Below are 25,584 nucleotides of genomic sequence, written 5' to 3'. Positions count from 1 at the left end.
ACACCACAGTCTGCTCCTCCTGTATAATAATAATAATAACAGACAGGACACCACAGTCTGCTCCTCCTGTATAATAATAATAATAACAGACAGGACACCACAGTCTGCTCCTCCTGTATAATAATAATAATAACAGACAGGACACCACAGTCTGCTCCTCCTGTATAATAATAATAATAACAGACAGGACACCACAGTCTGCTCCTCCTGTATAATAATAATAATAATAATAATAACAGACAGGACACCACAGTCTGCTCCTCCTGTATAATAATAATAACAGACAGGACACCACAGTCTGCTCCTCCTGTATAATAATAATAATAACAGACAGGACACCACAGTCTGCTCCTCCTGTATAATAATAATAATAATAATAATAATAACAGACAGGACACCACAGTCTGCTCCTCCTGTATAATAATAATAATAACAGACAGGACACCACAGTCTGCTCCTCCTGTATAATAATAATAATAACAGACAGGACACCACAGTCTGCTCCTCCTGTATAATAATAATAATAACAGACAGGACACCACAGTCTGCTCCTCCTGTATAATAATAATAATAATAACAGACAGGACACCACAGTCTGCTCCTCCTGTATAATAATAATAATAATAATAATAACAGACAGGACACCACAGTCTGCTCCTCCTGTATAATACTAATAACAGACAGGACACCACAGTCTGCTCCTCCTGTATAATAATAATAATAACAGAGAGGACACCACAGTCTGCTCCTCCTGTATAATAATAATAATAACAGACAGGACACCACATTCTGCTCCTCCTGTATAATAATAATAACAGACAGGACACCACAGTCTGCTCCTCCTGTATAATAATACTAATAACAGACAGGACACCACAGTCTGCTCCTCCTGTATAATAATAATAACAGACAGGACACCACAGTCTGCTCCTCCTGTATAATACTAATAACAGACAGGACACCACAGTCTGCTACTCCTGTATAATAATAATAATAATAACAGACAGGACACCACAGTCTGCTCCTCCTGTATAATAATAATAATAACAGACAGGACACCACAGTCTGCTCCTCCTGTATAATAATACTAATAACAGACAGGACACCACAGTCTGCTCCTCCTGTATAATAATAATAACAGACAGGACACCACAGTCTGCTCCTCCTGTATAATACTAATAACAGACAGGACACCACAGTCTGCTCCTCCTGTATAATAATAATAATAACAGACAGGACACCACAGTCTGCTCCTCCTGTATAATAATACTAATAACAGGCAGGACACCACAGTCTGCTCCTTCTGTATAATAATAATAATAATAACAACAACAGACAGGACACCACAGTCTGCTCCTCCTGTATAATAATAATAATAACAACAGACAGGACACCACAGTCTGCTCCTCCTGTATAATAATAATAATAACAGACAGGACACCACAGTCTGCTCCTCCTGTATAATAATACTAATAACAGACAGGACACCACAGTCTGCTCCTCCTGTATAATAATAATAATAATAATAATAATAACAGACAGGACACCACAGTCTGCTCCTCCTGTATAATAATAATAATAATAATAATAATAATAACAGACAGGACACCACAGTCTGCTCCTCCTGTATAATAATAACAACAGACAGGACACCACAGTCTGCTCCTCCTGTATAATACTAATAACAGACAGGACACCACAGTCTGCTCCTCCTGTATAATAATAATAATAACAGAGAGGACACCACAGTCTGCTCCTCCTGTATAATAATAATAATAACAGACAGGACACCACAGTCTGCTCCTCCTGTATAATAATAATAATAATAATAACAGACAGGACACCACAGTCTGCTCCTCCTGTATAATAATAATAATAACAGACAGGACACCACAGTCTGCTCCTCCTGTATAATAATAATAATAACAGACAGGACACCACAGTCTGCTCCTCCTGTATAATAATAATAACAGACAGGACACCACAGTCTGCTCCTCCTGTATAATAATAATAATAACAGACAGGACACCACAGTCTGCTCCTCCTGTATAATAATACTAATAACAGGCAGGACACCACAGTCTGCTCCTCCTGTATAATAATAATAATAACAGACAGGACACCACATTCTGCTCCTCCTGTATAATAATAATAACAGACAGGACACCACAGTCTGCTCCTCCTGTATAATAATAATAACAGACAGGACACCACAGTCTGCTCCTCCTGTATAATACTAATAACAGACAGGACACCACAGTCTGCTCCTCCTGTATAATAATACTAATAACAGACAGGACACCACAGTCTGCTCCTCCTGTATAATAATAATAACAGACAGGACACCACAGTCTGCTCCTCCTGTATAATAATACTAATAACAGACAGGACACCACAGTCTGCTACTCCTGTATAATAATAATAATAATAATAATAATAATAACAGACAGGACACCACAGTCTGCTCCTCCTGTATAATAATACTAATAACAGACAGGACACCACAGTCTGCTCCTCCTGTATAATAATACTAATAACAGGCAGGACACCACAGTCTGCTCCTCCTGTATAATAATAATAATAATAATAATAACAGACAGGACACCACAGTCTGCTCCTCCTGTATAATAATAATAATAACAGACAGGACACCACAGTCTGCTCCTCCTGTATAATAATAATAATAATAATAATAATAATAACAGACAGGACACCACAGTCTGCTCCTCCTGTATAATAATAATAATAACAGACAGGACACCACAGTCTGCTCCTCCTGTATAATAATAATAATAATAACAGACAGGACACCACAGTCTGCTCCTCCTGTATAATAATAATAATAACAGACAGGACACCACAGTCTGCTCCTCCTGTATAATAATAATAACAGACAGGACACCACAGTCTGCTCCTCCTGTATAATAATAATAATAACAGACAGGACACCACAGTCTGCTCCTCCTGTATAATAATAATAATAATAACAGACAGGACACCACAGTCTGCTCCTCCTGTATAATAATAATAATAATAATAACAGACAGGACACCACAGACTGCTCCTCCTGTATAATAATAATAATAACAGACAGGACACCACAGTCTGCTCCTCCTGTATAATAATAATAATAACAGACAGGACACCACAGTCTGCTCCTCCTGTATAATAATAATAATAACAGACAGGACACCACAGTCTGCTCCTCCTGTATAATAATAATAATAACAGACAGGACACCACAGTCTGCTCCTCCTGTATAATAATAATAACAGACAGGACACCACAGTCTGCTCCTCCTGTATAATAATAATAATAACAGACAGGACACCACAGTCTGCTCCTCCTGTATTATAATAATAATAATAATAACAGACAGGACACCACAGTCTGCTCCTCCTGTATAATAATAATAATAACAGACAGGACACCACAGTCTGCTCCTCCTGTATAATAATACTAATAACAGGCAGGACACCACAGTCTGCTCCTCCTGTATAATAATAATAATAATAATAATAACAGACAGGACACCACAGTCTGCTCCTCCTGTATAATAATAATAATAACAGACAGGACACCACATTCTGCTCCTCCTGTATAATAATAATAACAGACAGGACACCACAGTCTGCTCCTCCTGTATAATAATAATAACAGACAGGACACCACAGTCTGCTCCTCCTGTATAATAATAACAGACAGGACACCACAGTCTGCTCCTCCTGTATAATAATACTAATAACAGACAGGACACCACAGTCTGCTCCTCCTGTATAATAATAATAATAACAGACAGGACACCACAGTCTGCTCCTCCTGTATAATAATAATAATAACAGACAGGACACCACAGTCTGCTCCTCCTGTATAATAATACTAATAACAGGCAGGACACCACAGTCTGCTCCTCCTGTATAATAATAATAATAATAATAATAACAGACAGGACACCACAGTCTGCTCCTCCTGTATAATAATAATAATAACAGACAGGACACCACATTCTGCTCCTCCTGTATAATAATAATAACAGACAGGACACCACAGTCTGCTCCTCCTGTATAATAATAATAACAGACAGGACACCACAGTCTGCTCCTCCTGTATAATAATAACAGACAGGACACCACAGTCTGCTCCTCCTGTATAATAATACTAATAACAGACAGGACACCACAGTCTGCTCCTCCTGTATAATAATAATAATAACAGACAGGACACCACAGTCTGCTCCTCCTGTATAATAATAATAACAGACAGGACACCACAGTCTGCTCCTCCTGTATAATAATAATAATAATAACAGACAGGACACCACAGTCTGCTCCTCCTGTATAATAATAATAACAGACAGGACACCACAGTCTGCTCCTCCTGTATAATAATAATAACAGACAGGACACCACAGTCTGCTCCTCCTGTATAATAATAATAATAATAATAATAGACAGGACACCACAGTCTGCTCCTCCTGTATAATAATAATAACAGACAGGACACCACAGTCTGCTCCTCCTGTATAATAATAATAATAACAGACAGGACACCACAGTCTGCTCCTCCTGTATAATACTAATAACAGACAGGACACCACAGTCTGCTACTCCTGTATAATAATAATAATAATAACAGACAGGACACCACAGTCTGCTCCTCCTGCATAATAATAATAATAACAGACAGGACACCACAGTCTGCTCCTCCTGTATAATAATAATAATAACAGACAGGACACCACAGTCTGCTCCTCCTGTATAATACTAATAATAACAGACAGGACACCACAGTCTGCTCCTCCTGTATAATAATAATAATAACAGACAGGACACCACAGTCTGCTCCTCCTGTATAATAATAATAATAACAGACAGGACACCACAGTCTGCTCCTCCTGTATAATAATACTAATAACAGACAGGACACCACAGTCTGCTCCTCCTGTATAATAATAATAATAACAGACAGGACACCACAGTCTGCTCCTCCTGTATAATAATAATAACAGACAGGACACCACAGTCTGCTCCTCCTGTATAATAATAATAACAGACAGGACACCACAGTCTGCTCCTCCTGTATAATAATAATAATAATAACAGACAGGACACCACAGTCTGCTCCTCCTGTATAATAATAATAACAGACAGGACACCACAGTCTGCTCCTCCTGTATAATAATAATAACAGACAGGACACCACAGTCTGCTCCTCCTGTATAATAATAATAATAATAACAGACAGGACACCACAGTCTGCTCCTCCTGAATAATAATAATAACAGACAGGACACCACAGTCTGCTCCTCCTGTATAATACTAATAACAGACAGGACACCACAGTCTGCTCCTCCTGTATAATAATACTAATAACAGACAGGACACCACAGTCTGCTCCTCCTGTATAATAATACTAATAACAGACAGGACACCACAGTCTGCTCCTCCTGTATAATAATAATAACAGACAGGACACCACAGTCTGCTCCTCCTGTATAATAATAATAACAGACAGGACACCACAGTCTGCTCCTCCTGTATAATAATAACAGACAGGACACCACAGTCTGCTCCTCCTGTATAATAATAATAATAATAACAGACAGGACACCACAGTCTGCTCCTCCTGTATAATAATAATAATAATAATAACAGACAGGACACCACAGTCTGCTCCTCCTGTATAATAATAATAATAACAGACAGGACACCACAGTCTGCTCCTCCTGTATAATAATAATAATAATAATAATAACAGACAGGACACCACAGTCTGCTCCTCCTGTATAATAATAATAATAATAATAATAATAATAATAATAATAATAATAACAGACAGGACACCACAGTCTGCTCCTCCTGTATAATAATAATAACAGACAGGACACCACAGTCTGCTCCTCCTGTATAATAATAATAATAACAGACAGGACACCACAGTCTGCTCCTCCTGTATAATAATAATAATAATAATAACAGACAGGACACCACAGTCTGCTCCTCCTGTATAATAATAATAATACTAATAACAGACAGGACACCACAGTCTGCTCCTCCTGTATAATAATAATAATAACAGGCAGGACACCACAGTCTGCTCCTCCTGTATAATAATAATAATAACAGACAGGACACCACAGTCTGCTACTCCTGTATAATAATAATAATAACAGACAGGACACCACAGTCTGCTCCTCCTGTATAATAATAATAACAGACAGGACACCACAGTCTGCTCCTCCTGTATAATAATAATAATAATAATAATAACAACAGGCAGGACACCACAGTCTGCTCCTCCTGTATAATAATAATAATAACAGACAGGACACCACAGTCTGCTCCTCCTGTATAATAATAATAATAACAGACAGGACACCACAGTCTGCTCCTCCTGTATAATAATAATAACAGACAGGACACCACAGTCTGCTCCTCCTGTATAATAATACTAATAACAGACAGGACACCACAGTCTGCTCCTCCTGTATAATAATAATAATAACAGACAGGACACCACAGTCTGCTCCTCCTGTATAATAATAATAACAACAGACAGGACACCACAGTCTGCTCCTCCTGTATAATAATAATAATAACAGACAGGACACCACAGTCTGCTCCTCCTGTATAATAATAATAACAACAGACAGGACACCACAGTCTGCTCCTCCTGTATAATAATAATAATAACAGACAGGACACCACAGTCTGCTCCTCCTGTATAATAATAATAATAACAACAGAGAGGACACCACAGTCTGCTCCTCCTGTATAATAATAATAATAACAGGCAGGACACCACAGTCTGCTCCTCCTGTATAATAATAATAATAACAACAGACAGGACACCACAGTCTGCTCCTCCTGTATAATAATAATAATAACAGACAGGACACCACAGTCTGCTCCTCCTGTATAATAATAATAATAACAGACAGGACACCACAGTCTGCTCCTCCTGTATAATAATAATAATAACAGACAGGACACCACAGTCTGCTCCTCCTGTATAATAATAATAATAATAATAACAGAGAGGACACCACAGTCTGCTCCTCCTGTATAATAATAATAATAACAGACAGGACACCACAGTCTGCTCCTCCTGTATAATAATACTAATAACAGGCAGGACACCACAGTCTGCTCCTTCTGTATAATAATAATAATAATAACAACAGACAGGACACCACAGTCTGCTCCTCCTGTATAATAATAATAATAACAGACAGGACACCACAGTCTGCTCCTCCTGTATAATAATAATAATAATAATAATAATAACAGACAGGACACCACAGTCTGCTCCTCCTGTATAATAATACTAATAACAGACAGGACACCACAGTCTGCTCCTCCTGTATAATAATAATAATAATAATAATAATAATAATAATAATAATAACAGACAGGACACCACAGTCTGCTCCTCCTGTATAATAATAATAATAACAGACAGGACACCACAGTCTGCTCCTCCTGTATAATAATAATAATAACAGACAGGACACCACAGTCTGCTCCTCCTGTATAATAATAATAATAATAATAATAATAATAATAACAAACAGGACACCACAGTCTGCTCCTCCTGTATAATAATAATAATAATAACAGACAGGACACCACAGTCTGCTCCTCCTGTATAATAATAATAACAGACAGGACACCACAGTCTGCTCCTCCTGTATAATAATAATAATAATAATAATAATAATAATAATAATAATAACAGACAGGACACCACAGTCTGCTCCTCCTGTATAATACTAATAACAGACAGGACACCACAGTCTGCTCCTCCTGTATAATAATAATAATAACAGACAGGACACCACAGTCTGCTCCTCCTGTATAATAATAATAATAACAGACAGGACACCACAGTCTGCTCCTCCTGTATAATAATAATAATAACAGACAGGACACCACAGTCTGCTCCTCCTGTATAATAATAATAACAGACAGGACACCACAGTCTGCTCCTCCTGTATAATAATAATAATAACAGACAGGACACCACAGTCTGCTCCTCCTGTATTATAATAATAATAATAATAATAACAGAGAGGACACCACAGTCTGCTCCTCCTGTATAATAATAATAATAACAGACAGGACACCACAGTCTGCTCCTCCTGTATAATAATAATAACAACAGACAGGACACCACAGTCTGCTCCTCCTGTATAATAATAATAATAACAGACAGGACACCACAGTCTGCTCCTCCTGTATAATAATAATAATAACAACAGAGAGGACACCACAGTCTGCTCCTCCTGTATAATAATAATAATAACAGACAGGACACCACAGTCTGCTCCTCCTGTATAACAATAATAACAGACAGGACACCACAGTCTGCTCCTCCTGTATAATAATAATAATAACAGACAGGACACCACAGTCTGCTCCTCCTGTATAATAATAATAATAATAATAATAACAGAGAGGACACCACAGTCTGCTCCTCCTGTATAATAATAATAATAACAGACAGGACACCACAGTCTGCTCCTCCTGTATAATAATAATAATAATAATAACAGACAGGACACCACAGTCTGCTCCTCCTGTATAATAATACTAATAACAGACAGGACACCACAGTCTGCTCCTCCTGTATAATAATAATAATAACAGACAGGACACCACAGTCTGCTCCTCCTGTATAATAATAATAATAACAGACAGGACACCACAGTCTGCTCCTCCTGTATAATAATAATAATAATAATAATAATAATAATAATAACAGACAGGACACCACAGTCTGCTCCTCCTGTATAATAATAATAATAATAACAGACAGGACACCACAGTCTGCTCCTCCTGTATAATAATAATAACAGACAGGACACCACAGTCTGCTCCTCCTGTATAATAATAATAATAATAACAGACAGGACACCACAGTCTGCTCCTCCTGTATAATAATAATAATAATAACAGACAGGACACCACAGTCTGCTCCTCCTGTATAATAATAATAATAATAATAATAATAATAATAACAGACAGGACACCACAGTCTGCTCCTCCTGTATAATACTAATAACAGACAGGACACCACAGTCTGCTCCTCCTGTATAATAATAATAATAACAGAGAGGACACCACAGTCTGCTCCTCCTGTATAATAATAATAATAACAGACAGGACACCACAGTCTGCTCCTCCTGTATAATAATAATAATAACAGACAGGACACCACAGTCTGCTCCTCCTGTATAATAATAATAATAATAACAGACAGGACACCACAGTCTGCTCCTCCTGTATAATAATAATAACAGACAGGACACCACAGTCTGCTCCTCCTGTATAATAATAATAATAACAGACAGGACACCACAGTCTGCTCCTCCTGTATAATAATAATAATAATAATAATAATAACAGAGAGGACACCACAGTCTGCTCCTCCTGTATAATAATAATAATAACAACAGACAGGACACCACAGTCTGCTCCTCCTGTATAATAATACTAATAACAGGCAGGACACCACAGTCTGCTCCTCCTGTATAATAATAATAATAACAGACAGGACACCACATTCTGCTCCTCCTGTATAATAATAATAACAGACAGGACACCACAGTCTGCTCCTCCTGTATAATAATAATAACAGACAGGACACCACAGTCTGCTCCTCCTGTATAATACTAATAACAGACAGGACACCACAGTCTGCTCCTCCTGTATAATAATACTAATAACAGACAGGACACCACAGTCTGCTCCTCCTGTATAATAATAATAACAGACAGGACACCACAGTCTGCTCCTCCTGTATAATAATAATAATAATAACAGACAGGACACCACAGTCTGCTCCTCCTGTATAATAATACTAATAACAGACAGGACACCACAGTCTGCTCCTCCTGTATAATAATAATAACAGGCAGGACACCACAGTCTGCTCCTCCTGTATAATAATAATAACAGACAGGACACCACAGTCTGCTCCTCCTGTATAACAATAATAACAGACAGGACACCACAGTCTGCTCCTCCTGTATAATAATAATAATAACAGACAGGACACCACAGTCTGCTCCTCCTGTATAATAATAATAATAACAGACAGGACACCACAGTCTGCTCCTCCTGTATAATAATAATAATAATAATAACAGAGAGGACACCACAGTCTGCTCCTCCTGTATAATAATAATAATAACAGACAGGACACCACAGTCTGCTCCTCCTGTATAATAATAATAATAACAGACAGGACACCACAGTCTGCTCCTCCTGTATAATAATAATAATAATAATAACAGAGAGGACACCACAGTCTGCTCCTCCTGTATAATAATAATAATAACAGACAGGACACCACAGTCTGCTCCTTCTGTATAATAATAATAATAATAACAACAGACAGGACACCACAGTCTGCTCCTCCTGTATAATAATAATAATAACAGACAGGACACCACAGTCTGCTCCTCCTGTATTATAATAATAATAATAATAATAATAACAGACAGGACACCACAGTCTGCTCCTCCTGTATAATAATACTAATAACAGACAGGACACCACAGTCTGCTCCTCCTGTATAATAATAATAATAATAATAATAATAATAATAATAATAATAATAATAATAATAACAGACAGGACACCACAGTCTGCTCCTCCTGTATAATAATAATAATAACAGACAGGACACCACAGTCTGCTCCTCCTGTATAATAATAATAATAACAGACAGGACACCACAGTCTGCTCCTCCTGTATAATAATAATAATAATAATAATAATAATAATAATAACAGACAGGACACCACAGTCTGCTCCTCCTGTATAATAATAATAATAATAATAATAATAATAATAATAACAGACAGGACACCACAGTCTGCTCCTCCTGTATAATAATAATAATAATAACAGACAGGACACCACAGTCTGCTCCTCCTGTATAATAATAATAACAGACAGGACACCACAGTCTGCTCCTCCTGTATAATAATAATAATAATAACAGACAGGACACCACAGTCTGCTCCTCCTGTATAATAATAATAATAATAACAGACAGGACACCACAGTCTGCTCCTCCTGTATAATAATAATAATAATAATAATAATAATAATAATAATAACAACAGACAGGACACCACAGTCTGCTCCTCCTGTATAATACTAATAACAGACAGGACACCACAGTCTGCTCCTCCTGTATAATAATAATAATAACAGACAGGACACCACAGTCTGCTCCTCCTGTATAATAATAATAATAACAGACAGGACACCACAGTCTGCTCCTCCTGTATAATAATAATAATAACAGACAGGACACCACAGTCTGCTCCTCCTGTATAATAATAATAACAGACAGGACACCACAGTCTGCTCCTCCTGTATAATAATAATAATAACAGACAGGACACCACAGTCTGCTCCTCCTGTATTATAATAATAATAATAATAATAACAGAGAGGACACCACAGTCTGCTCCTCCTGTATAATAATAATAATAACAGACAGGACACCACAGTCTGCTCCTCCTGTATAATAATAATAACAACAGACAGGACACCACAGTCTGCTCCTCCTGTATAATAATAATAATAACAGACAGGACACCACAGTCTGCTCCTCCTGTATAATAATAATAATAACAACAGAGAGGACACCACAGTCTGCTCCTCCTGTATAATAATAATAATAACAGACAGGACACCACAGTCTGCTCCTCCTGTATAACAATAATAACAGACAGGACACCACAGTCTGCTCCTCCTGTATAATAATAATAATAACAGACAGGACACCACAGTCTGCTCCTCCTGTATAATAATAATAATAATAATAACAGAGAGGACACCACAGTCTGCTCCTCCTGTATAATAATAATAATAACAGACAGGACACCACAGTCTGCTCCTCCTGTATAATAATACTAATAACAGGCAGGACACCACAGTCTGCTCCTTCTGTATAATAATAATAATAATAATAACAACAGACAGGACACCACAGTCTGCTCCTCCTGTATAATAATAATAATAACAGACAGGACACCACAGTCTGCTCCTCCTGTATAATAATAATAATAATAATAACAGACAGGACACCACAGTCTGCTCCTCCTGTATAATAATAATAATAATAATAATAATAATAATAATAATAATAACAGACAGGACACCACAGTCTGCTCCTCCTGTATAATAATAATAATAACAGACAGGACACCACAGTCTGCTCCTCCTGTATAATAATAATAATAACAGACAGGACACCACAGTCTGCTCCTCCTGTATAATAATAATAATAATAATAATAATAATAATAACAGACAGGACACCACAGTCTGCTCCTCCTGTATAATAATAATAATAATAACAGACAGGACACCACAGTCTGCTCCTCCTGTATAATAATAATAACAGACAGGACACCACAGTCTGCTCCTCCTGTATAATAATAATAATAATAACAGACAGGACACCACAGTCTGCTCCTCCTGTATAATAATAATAATAATAACAGACAGGACACCACAGTCTGCTCCTCCTGTATAATAATAATAATAATAATAATAATAATAATAATAACAGACAGGACACCACAGTCTGCTCCTCCTGTATAATACTAATAACAGACAGGACACCACAGTCTGCTCCTCCTGTATAATAATAATAATAACAGAGAGGACACCACAGTCTGCTCCTCCTGTATAATAATAATAATAACAGACAGGACACCACAGTCTGCTCCTCCTGTATAATAATAATAATAACAGACAGGACACCACAGTCTGCTCCTCCTGTATAATAATAATAATAACAGACAGGACACCACAGTCTGCTCCTCCTGTATAATAATAATAACAGACAGGACACCACAGTCTGCTCCTCCTGTATAATAATAATAATAACAGACAGGACACCACAGTCTGCTCCTCCTGTATTATAATAATAATAATAATAATAACAGAGAGGACACCACAGTCTGCTCCTCCTGTATAATAATAATAATAACAGACAGGACACCACAGTCTGCTCCTCCTGTATAATAATACTAATAACAGGCAGGACACCACAGTCTGCTCCTCCTGTATAATAATAATAATAACAGACAGGACACCACATTCTGCTCCTCCTGTATAATAATAATAACAGACAGGACACCACAGTCTGCTCCTCCTGTATAATAATAATAACAGACAGGACACCACAGTCTGCTCCTCCTGTATAATACTAATAACAGACAGGACACCACAGTCTGCTCCTCCTGTATAATAATACTAATAACAGACAGGACACCACAGTCTGCTCCTCCTGTATAATAATAATAACAGACAGGACACCACAGTCTGCTCCTCCTGTATAATAATAATAATAATAACAGACAGGACACCACAGTCTGCTCCTCCTGTATAATAATAATAACAGACAGGACACCACAGTCTGCTCCTCCTGTATAATAATACTAATAACAGACAGGACACCACAGTCTGCTCCTCCTGTATAATAATAATAACAGGCAGGACACCACAGTCTGCTCCTCCTGTATAATAATAATAACAGACAGGACACCACAGTCTGCTCCTCCTGTATAACAATAATAACAGACAGGACACCACAGTCTGCTCCTCCTGTATAATAATAATAATAACAGACAGGACACCACAGTCTGCTCCTCCTGTATAATAATAATAATAATAATAACAGAGAGGACACCACAGTCTGCTCCTCCTGTATAATAATAATAATAACAGACAGGACACCACAGTCTGCTCCTCCTGTATAATAATACTAATAACAGGCAGGACACCACAGTCTGCTCCTTCTGTATAATAATAATAATAATAACAACAGACAGGACACCACAGTCTGCTCCTCCTGTATAATAATAATAATAACAGACAGGACACCACAGTCTGCTCCTCCTGTATAATAATAATAATAACAGACAGGACACCACAGTCTGCTACTCCTGTATAATAATAATAATAACAGACAGGACACCACAGTCTGCTCCTCCTGTATAATAATAATAATAACAGACAGGACACCACAGTCTGCTCCTCCTGTATAATAATACTAATAACAGACAGGACACCACAGTCTGCTACTCCTGTATAATAATAATAATAATAATAACAGACAGGACACCACAGTCTGCTCCTCCTGTATAATAATACTAATAACAGGCAGGACACCACAGTCTGCTCCTTCTGTATAATAATAATAATAATAATAACAACAGACAGGACACCACAGTCTGCTCCTCCTGTATAATAATAATAATAACAGACAGGACACCACAGTCTGCTCCTCCTGTATAATAATAATAATAACAGACAGGACACCACAGTCTGCTCCTCCTGTATAATAATAATAATAACAGACAGGACACCACAGTCTGCTCCTCCTGTATAATAATAATAATAACAGACAGGACACCACAGTCTGCTCCTCCTGTATAATAATAATAATAATAATAATAACAGACAGGACACCACAGTCTGCTCCTCCTGTATAATAATAATAACAGACAGGACACCACAGTCTGCTCCTCCTGTATAATAATAATAATAACAGACAGGACACCACAGTCTGCTCCTCCTGTATAATAATAATAATAATAATAATAATAATAATAACAGACAGGACACCACAGTCTGCTCCTCCTGTATAATAATAATAATAACAGACAGGACACCACAGTCTGCTCCTCCTGTATAATAATAATAACAGACAGGACACCACAGTCTGCTCCTCCTGTATAATAATAATAATAACAGACAGGACACCACAGTCTGCTCCTCCTGTATAATAATAATAATAATAACAGACAGGACACCACAGTCTGCTCCTCCTGTATAATAATAATAATAATAACAGACAGGACACCACAGTCTGCTCCTCCTGTATAATACTAATAACAGACAGGACACCACAGTCTGCTCCTCCTGTATAATAATAATAATAACAGAGAGGACACCACAGTCTGCTCCTCCTGTATAATAATAATAATAACAGACAGGACACCACATTCTGCTCCTCCTGTATAATAATAATAACAGACAGGACACCACAGTCTGCTCCTCCTGTATAATAATAATAACAGACAGGACACCACAGTCTGCTCCTCCTGTATAATACTAATAACAGACAGGACACCACAGTCTGCTCCTCCTGTATAATAATACTAATAACAGACAGGACACCACAGTCTGCTCCTCCTGTATAATAATAATAACAGACAGGACACCACAGTCTGCTCCTCCTGTATAATACTAATAACAGACAGGACACCACAGTCTGCTACTCCTGTATAATAATAATAATAATAACAGACAGGACACCACAGTCTGCTCCTCCTGTATAATAATAATAATAACAGACAGGACACCACAGTCTGCTCCTCCTGTATAATAATACTAATAACAGACAGGACACCACAGTCTGCTCCTCCTGTATAATAATAATAACAGACAGGACACCACAGTCTGCTCCTCCTGTATAATACTAATAACAGACAGGACACCACAGTCTGCTCCTCCTGTATAATAATAATAATAACAGACAGGACACCACAGTCTGCTCCTCCTGTATAATAATACTAATAACAGGCAGGACACCACAGTCTGCTCCTTCTGTATAATAATAATAATAATAACAACAGACAGGACACCACAGTCTGCTCCTCCTGTATAATAATAATAATAACAGACAGGACACCACAGTCTGCTCCTCCTGTATAATAATAATAATAACAGACAGGACACCACAGTCTGCTCCTCCTGTATAATAATACTAATAACAGACAGGACACCACAGTCTGCTCCTCCTGTATAATAATAATAATAATAATAATAATAACAGACAGGACACCACAGTCTGCTCCTCCTGTATAATAATAATAATAATAATAATAATAACAGACAGGACACCACAGTCTGCTCCTCCTGTATAATAATAATAACAACAGACAGGACACCACAGTCTGCTCCTCCTGTATAATACTAATAACAGACAGGACACCACAGTCTGCTCCTCCTGTATAATAATAATAATAACAGAGAGGACACCACAGTCTGCTCCTCCTGTATAATAATAATAATAACAGACAGGACACCACAGTCTGCTCCTCCTGTATAATAATAATAACAGGCAGGACACCACAGTCTGCTCCTCCTGTATAATAATAATAATAACAGACAGGACACCACAGTCTGCTCCTCCTGTATAATAATAATAATAACAGACAGGACACCACAGTCTGCTCCTCCTGTATAATAATAATAATAACAGACAGGACACCACAGTCTGCTCCTCCTGTATAATAATAATAACAGACAGGACACCACAGTCTGCTCCTCCTGTATAATAATAATAATAACAGACAGGACACCACAGTCTGCTCCTCCTGTATTATAATAATAATAATAATAACAGACAGGACACCACAGTCTGCTCCTCCTGTATAATAATAATAATAACAGACAGGACACCACAGTCTGCTCCTCCTGTATAATAATACTAATAACAGGCAGGACACCACAGTCTGCTCCTCCTGTATAATAATAATAATAACAGACAGGACACCACATTCTGCTCCTCCTGTATAATAATAATAACAGACAGGACACCACAGTCTGCTCCTCCTGTATAATAATAATAACAGACAGGACACCACAGTCTGCTCCTCCTGTATAATACTAATAACAGACAGGACACCACAGTCTGCTCCTCCTGTATAATAATACTAATAACAGACAGGACACCACAGTCTGCTCCTCCTGTATAATAATAATAACAGACAGGACACCACAGTCTGCTCCTCCTGTATAATAATACTAATAACAGACAGGACACCACAGTCTGCTCCTCCTGTATAATAATACTAATAACAGGCAGGACACCACAGTCTGCTCCTCCTGTATAATAATAATAATAATAATAATAATAATAACAGACAGGACACCACAGTCTGCTCCTCCTGTATAATAATAATAATAACAGACAGGACACCACAGTCTGCTCCTCCTGTATAATAATAATAATAATAATAATAATAACAGACAGGACACCACAGTCTGCTCCTCCTGTATAATAATAATAATAACAGACAGGACACCACAGTCTGCTCCTCCTGTATAATAATAATAATAATAACAGACAGGACACCACAGTCTGCTCCTCCTGTATAATAATAATAATAACAGACAGGACACCACAGTCTGCTCCTCCTGTATAATAATAATAACAGACAGGACACCACAGTCTGCTCCTCCTGTATAATAATAATAATAACAGACAGGACACCACAGTCTGCTCCTCCTGTATAATAATAATAATAATAACAGACAGGACACCACAGTCTGCTCCTCCTGTATAATAATAATAATAATAATAACAGACAGGACACCACAGTCTGCTCCTCCTGTATAATAATAATAATAGAGAGGACACCACAGTCTGCTCCTCCTGTATAATAATAATAATAACAGACAGGACACCACAGTCTGCTCCTCCTGTATAATAATAATAACAGGCAGGACACCACAGTCTGCTCCTCCTGTATAATAATAATAATAACAGACAGGACACCACAGTCTGCTCCTCCTGTATAATAATAATAATAACAGACAGGACACCACAGTCTGCTCCTCCTGTATAATAATAATAATAACAGACAGGACACCACAGTCTGCTCCTCCTGTATAATAATAATAACAGACAGGACACCACAGTCTGCTCCTCCTGTATAATAATAATAATAACAGACAGGACACCACAGTCTGCTCCTCCTGTATTATAATAATAATAATAATAACAGACAGGACACCACAGTCTGCTCCTCCTGTATAATAATAATAATAACAGACAGGACACCACAGTCTGCTCCTCCTGTATAATAATACTAATAACAGGCAGGACACCACAGTCTGCTCCTCCTGTATAATAATAATAATAATAATAATAACAGACAGGACACCACAGTCTGCTCCTCCTGTATAATAATAATAATAATAACAGACAGGACACCACATTCTGCTCCTCCTGTATAATAATAATAACAGACAGGACACCACAGTCTGCTCCTCCTGTATAATAATAACAGACAGGACACCACAGTCTGCTCCTCCTGTATAATAATACTAATAACAGACAGGACACCACAGTCTGCTCCTCCTGTATAATAATAATAATAACAGACAGGACACCACAGTCTGCTCCTCCTGTATAATAATAATAATAACAGACAGGACACCACAGTCTGCTCCTCCTGTATAATAATACTAATAACAGGCAGGACACCACAGTCTGCTCCTCCTGTATAATAATAATAATAATAACAGACAGGACACCACAGTCTGCTCCTCCTGTATAATAATAATAATAACAGACAGGACACCACATTCTGCTCCTCCTGTATAATAATAATAACAGACAGGACACCACAGTCTGCTCCTCCTGTATAATAATACTAATAACAGACAGGACACCACAGTCTGCTCCTCCTGTATAATAATAATAATAACAGACAGGACACCACAGTCTGCTCCTCCTGTATAATAATAATAACAGACAGGACACCACAGTCTGCTCCTCCTGTATAATAATAATAATAATAACAGACAGGACACCACAGTCTGCTCCTCCTGTATAATAATAATAACAGACAGGACACCACAGTCTGCTCCTCCTGTATAATAATAATAACAGACAGGACACCACAGTCTGCTCCTCCTGTATAATAATACTAATAATAACAGACAGGACACCACAGTCTGCTCCTCCTGTATAATAATAATAATAATAACAGACAGGACACCACAGTCTGCTCCTCCTGTATAATAATAATAACAGACAGGACACCACAGTCTGCTCCTCCTGTATAATAATAATAACAGACAGGACACCACAGTCTGCTCCTCCTGTATAATAATAATAATAATAATAGACAGGACACCACAGTCTGCTCCTCCTGTATAATAATAATAACAGACAGGACACCACAGTCTGCTCCTCCTGTATAATAATAATAATAACAGACAGGACACCACAGTCTGCTCCTCCTGTATAATACTAATAACAGACAGGACACCACAGTCTGCTACTCCTGTATAATAATAATAATAATAACAGACAGGACACCACAGTCTGCTCCTCCTGTATAATAATAATAATAACAGACAGGACACCACAGTCTGCTCCTCCTGTATAATAATAATAATAACAGACAGGACACCACAGTCTGCTCCTCCTGTATAATAATAATAACAGACAGGACACCACAGTCTGCTCCTCCTGTATAATAATAATAATAACAGACAGGACACCACAGTCTGCTCCTCCTGTATAATAATAATAATAACAGACAGGACACCACAGTCTGCTCCTCCTGTATAATAATACTAATAACAGACAGGACACCACAGTCTGCTCCTCCTGTATAATAATAATAATAACAGACAGGACACCACAGTCTGCTCCTCCTGTATAATAATAATAACAGACAGGACACCACAGTCTGCTCCTCCTGTATAATAATAATAACAGACAGGACACCACAGTCTGCTCCTCCTGTATAATAATAATAATAATAACAGACAGGACACCACAGTCTGCTCCTCCTGTATAATAATAATAACAGACAGGACACCACAGTCTGCTCCTCCTGTATAATAATAATAATAATAACAGACAGGACACCACAGTCTGCTCCTCCTGTATAATAATAATAATAATAACAGACAGGACACCACAGTCTGCTCCTCCTGTATAATAATAATAATAACAGACAGGACACCACAGTCTGCTCCTCCTGTATAATAATAATAATAACAGACAGGACACCACAGTCTGCTCCTCCTGTATAATAATAATAATAACAGACAGGACACCACAGTCTGCTCCTCCTGTATAATAATAATAACAGACAGGACACCACAGTCTGCTCCTCCTGTATAATAATAACAGACAGGACACCACAGTCTGCTCCTCCTGTATAATAATACTAATAACAGACAGGACACCACAGTCTGCTCCTCCTGTATAATAATAATAATAACAGACAGGACACCACAGTCTGCTCCTCCTGTATAATAATAATAATAACAGACAGGACACCACAGTCTGCTCCTCCTGTATAATAATAATAACAGACAGGACACCACAGTCTGCTCCTCCTGTATAATAATAACAGACAGGACACCACAGTCTGCTCCTCCTGTATAATAATACTAATAACAGACAGGACACCACAGTCTGCTCCTCCTGTATAATAATAATAATAACAGACAGGACACCACAGTCTGCTCCTCCTGTATAATAATAATAATAACAGACAGGACACCACAGTCTGCTCCTCCTGTATAATAATAATAACAGACAGGACACCACAGTCTGCTCCTCCTGTATAATAATAATAACAGACAGGACACCACAGTCTGCTCCTCCTGTATAATAATAATAACAGACAGGACACCACAGTCTGCTCCTCCTGTATAATAATAATAACAGACAGGACACCACAGTCTGCTCCTCCTGTATAATAATAATAATAATAACAGACAGGACACCACAGTCTGCTCCTCCTGTATAATAATAATAACAGACAGGACACCACAGTCTGCTCCTCCTGTATAATAATAATAACAGACAGGACACCACAGTCTGCTCCTCCTGTATAATAATAATAACAGACAGGACACCACAGTCTGCTCCTCCTGTATAATAATAACAGACAGGACACCACAGTCTGCTCCTCCTGTATAATAATAACAGACAGGACACCACAGTCTGCTCCTCCTGTATAATAATAACAGACAGGACACCACAGTCTGCTCCTCCTGTATAATAATACTAATAACAGACAGGACACCACAGTCTGCTCCTCCTGTATAATAATAATAATAACAGACAGGACACCACAGTCTGCTCCTCCTGTATAATAATAATAATAACAGACAGGACACCACAGTCTGCTCCTCCTGTATAATAATACTAATAACAGGCAGGACACCACAGTCTGCTCCTCCTGTATAATAATAATAATAATAACAGACAGGACACCACAGTCTGCTCCTCCTGTATAATAATAATAATAACAGACAGGACACCACATTCTGCTCCTCCTGTATAATAATAATAACAGACAGGACACCACAGTCTGCTCCTCCTGTATAATAATACTAATAACAGACAGGACACCACAGTCTGCTCCTCCTGTATAATAATAATAATAACAGACAGGACACCACAGTCTGCTCCTCCTGTATAATAATAATAACAGACAGGACACCACAGTCTGCTCCTCCTGTATAATAATAATAATAATAACAGACAGGACACCACAGTCTGCTCCTCCTGTATAATAATAATAACAGACAGGACACCACAGTCTGCTCCTCCTGTATAATAATAATAACAGACAGGACACCACAGTCTGCTCCTCCTGTATAATAATACTAATAATAACAGACAGGACACCACAGTCTGCTCCTCCTGTATAATAATAATAATAATAACAGACAGGACACCACAGTCTGCTCCTCCTGTATAATAATAATAACAGACAGGACACCACAGTCTGCTCCTCCTGTATAATAATAATAATAACAGACAGGACACCACAGTCTGCTCCTCCTGTATAATAATAATAATAACAGACAGGACACCACAGTCTGCTCCTCCTGTATAATACTAATAACAGACAGGACATCACAGTCTGCTACTCCTGTATAATAATAATAATAATAACAGACAGGACACCACAGTCTGCTCCTCCTGTATAATAATAATAATAACAGACAGGACACCACAGTCTGCTCCTCCTGTATAATAATAATAATAACAGACAGGACACCACAGTCTGCTCCTCCTGTATAATAATAATAACAGACAGGACACCACAGTCTGCTCCTCCTGTATAATAATAATAATAACAGACAGGACACCACAGTCTGCTCCTCCTGTATAATAATAATAATAACAGACAGGACACCACAGTCTGCTCCTCCTGTATAATAATACTAATAACAGACAGGACACCACAGTCTGCTCCTCCTGTATAATAATAATAATAACAGACAGGACACCACAGTCTGCTCCTCCTGTATAATAATAATAACAGACAGGACACCACAGTCTGCTCCTCCTGTATAATAATAATAACAGACAGGACACCACAGTCTGCTCCTCCTGTATAATAATAATAATAATAATAACAGACAGGACACCACAGTCTGCTCCTCCTGTATAATAATAATAACAGACAGGACACCACAGTCTGCTCCTCCTGTATAATAATAATAATAATAACAGACAGGACACCACAGTCTGCTCCTCCTGTATAATAATAATAATAATAACAGACAGGACACCACAGTCTGCTCCTCCTGTATAATAATAATAATAACAGACAGGACACCACAGTCTGCTCCTCCTGTATAATAATAATAATAACAGACAGGACACCACAGTCTGCTCCTCCTGTATAATAATAATAATAACAGACAGGACACCACAGTCTGCTCCTCCTGTATAATAATAATAATAACAGACAGGACACCACAGTCTGCTCCTCCTGTATAATAATACTAATAACAGACAGGACACCACAGTCTGCTCCTCCTGTATAATAATAATAATAACAGACAGGACACCACAGTCTGCTCCTCCTGTATAATAATAATAACAGACAGGACACCACAGTCTGCTCCTCCTGTATAATAATAATAACAGACAGGACACCACAGTCTGCTCCTCCTGTATAATAATAATAATAATAACAGACAGGACACCACAGTCTGCTCCTCCTGTATAATAATAATAACAGACAGGACACCACAGTCTGCTCCTCCTGTATAATAATAATAACAGACAGGACACCACAGTCTGCTCCTCCTGTATAATAATAATAATAATAACAGACAGGACACCACAGTCTGCTCCTCCTGTATAATAATAATAATAACAGACAGGACACCACAGTCTGCTCCTCCTGTATAATAATAATAATAACAGACAGGACACCACAGTCTGCTCCTCCTGTATAATAATAATAATAACAGACAGGACACCACAGTCTGCTCCTCCTGTATAATAATAATAATAACAGACAGGACACCACAGTCTGCTCCTCCTGTATAATAATAATAACAGACAGGACACCACAGTCTGCTCCTCCTGTATAATAATAATAACAGACAGGACACCACAGTCTGCTCCTCCTGTATAATACTAATAACAGACAGGACACCACAGTCTGCTCCTCCTGTATAATAATAATAACAGACAGGACACCACAGTCTGCTCCTCCTGTATAATAATAATAATAATAACAGACAGGACACCACAGTCTGCTCCTCCTGTATAATAATAATAACAGACAGGACACCACAGTCTGCTCCTCCTGTATAATAATAATAACAGACAGGACACCACAGTCTGCTCCTCCTGTATAATAATAATAACAGACAGGACACCACAGTCTGCTCCTCCTGTATAATAATAATAATAATAACAGACAGGACACCACAGTCTGCTCCTCCTGTATAATAATAATAACAGACAGGACACCACAGTCTGCTCCTCCTGTATAATAATAATAACAGACAGGACACCACAGTCTGCTCCTCCTGTATAATAATAATAACAGACAGGACACCACAGTCTGCTCCTCCTGTATAATAATAACAGACAGGACACCACAGTCTGCTCCTCCTGTATAATAATAATAACAGACAGGACACCACAGTCTGCTCCTCCTGTATAATAATAACAGACAGGACACCACAGTCTGCTCCTCCTGTATAATAATAACAACAGACAGGACACCACAGTCTGCTCCTCCTGTATAATAATAACAGACAGGACACCACAGTCTACTCCTCCTGTATAATAATAATAACAGACAGGACACCACAGTCTGCTCCTCCTGTATAATAATCCCCAGGTCCCCCAGCTGTATTCCTAGATGCAGACATAGCACGCAGGATAACATCATACATTACCTCTGTGATGAAGGTTTCCTCAGAACTCCACTATGGCTGTACAGCTCAGTCAGCCGCTCACAGGGCGCAGAGTTATGGGAAATGTAGTGCACAGCACGTTGTCCGACCCAGCTGTAATTGACTCAGACCGGAAGTGGTGTCGGAGAATTAGAGCCGACATTGGTAGGACTGGCAGCTGCCCTACAGTGTGCTCTATGGTTCCACGTTCTCTGGGGGACTCTCCAGGAAGAGGAGGCTGACTGCGCTACATCCGCTATTCTCTGCCACTGCGCCCCCTAGTGGCCATATCCGGAATAGAGTTAGTATCTTGCAGCAGGCATCTGGAACATCTAAGTTCTAGAAAGAATTCTGAGAAAATAAGACAAAAAGCAGGCACTATTGAAAGAAACAACGCCAGACTGATGTGCGTACAGTAATGCACCCAGCACAGTGTTAGGGTATGTGCCCACGCTGCGGGTTTTTCCGCAGCGGATCTGGAAAATCCGCAGTGCAAAACCACTGCGGTTTTCACTGCGGATTTTATTGCGGTTTCTTCTGCGGTTTCTTCTGCAGATTTTCAACTGCTTTCCTATAGGTGCAGTTGTAAAGCCGCTGCGGAATCCGCACAAAGAATGGACATGCTGCGGAAAATAATCCGCTGCGTTTTCCGTGCGGATTTTTCCGCAGCATGTGCACAGCGTTTTTTTTTTCCCATAGGTTTACATGGTACTGTAAACTTAGGGAAAACTGCTGCGGATCCGCAGCGTCAAATCCGCAGCAAAATCCGCAGCGTGTGCACATATCCTTAAAATGAAGCGTCGAACCCGCTCACGGCTGCTTTACAGTGGCCTTTTTCTGCCGCAGCTCCATACAGTTCAGTCTCGAGCTTCCAATTGGAAAAAATCTATAATTAAAATTACTTGTTTCAGAAAGGAAAAAAAGTGTGTACTGAGCGCTGAAAAGGTACAGAGGCCGAACCCTGACTGACAATGTCGGGAATAAACTGTATTAGAGATGCCTCGTACCGACCTCGCCCTGCTCCTCTTCTGCCGATTGGCTACAGGGCGTATGTAACATAACAATGTCACCAAACCTCTGAAGATCCGGCGCCAACATCACTGGAACAGTGCCGATACTGCAGGTGAGTAAGGCCATGTTCACACGGTCAGTATTTGGTCAGTATTTTACCTCAGTATGTGTAAGGCCAGCGTATAAAAATACGGTCCGTTATTTACGGCCGTAATACGCAGAAAAGTCCCCAAAATAGTGGTCCGTATCTCCACCGTAGGCAGGGTGTGTCAGCGTATTTTGCGCATGGCATCCTCCATATGTAATCCGTATGGCATCCGTACTGCGAGATTTTCTCGCAGGCTTGCAATACGGACATACAATGGATCCATGGGCTCAAATAATCGTAAAATATATCAGTGAGACACATATATATATATACTAGATGGTGGCCCGATTCTAACGCATCGGGTATTCTAGAATATGCATGTCCACATAGTATATTGCCCAACCACATAGTATATTGCCCAACCACGTAGTATATTGCCCAGCCACGTAGTATATTGCCCAGCCACGTAGTATATTGC

The 25,584-nt window shown here is 38.6% G+C and overlaps 1 protein-coding gene across 1 annotated transcript in view; it reads right to left on the bottom strand.

Moving 5' to 3' along the window:
• Positions 1 to 24,232, bottom strand: part of LOC138665246 (gastrula zinc finger protein XlCGF57.1-like) — a 103,885-nt gene extending 79,653 nt beyond the window's left edge. Inside the window, exon 1 of the mRNA XM_069752545.1 lies at positions 24,011 to 24,232. The gene's annotated coding sequence lies outside the window, so the exon portion shown is untranslated. The remainder of the gene's footprint in view (positions 1 to 24,010) is intronic.
• Positions 24,233 to 25,584: the final 1,352 nt, after the last annotated feature.

Source organism: Ranitomeya imitator, chromosome 2 (assembly GCF_032444005.1).
Source record: "Ranitomeya imitator isolate aRanImi1 chromosome 2, aRanImi1.pri, whole genome shotgun sequence".
NCBI lineage: Eukaryota > Metazoa > Chordata > Amphibia > Anura > Dendrobatidae > Ranitomeya > Ranitomeya imitator.
This window is presented reverse-complemented; position numbering and strand designations above follow the sequence as displayed.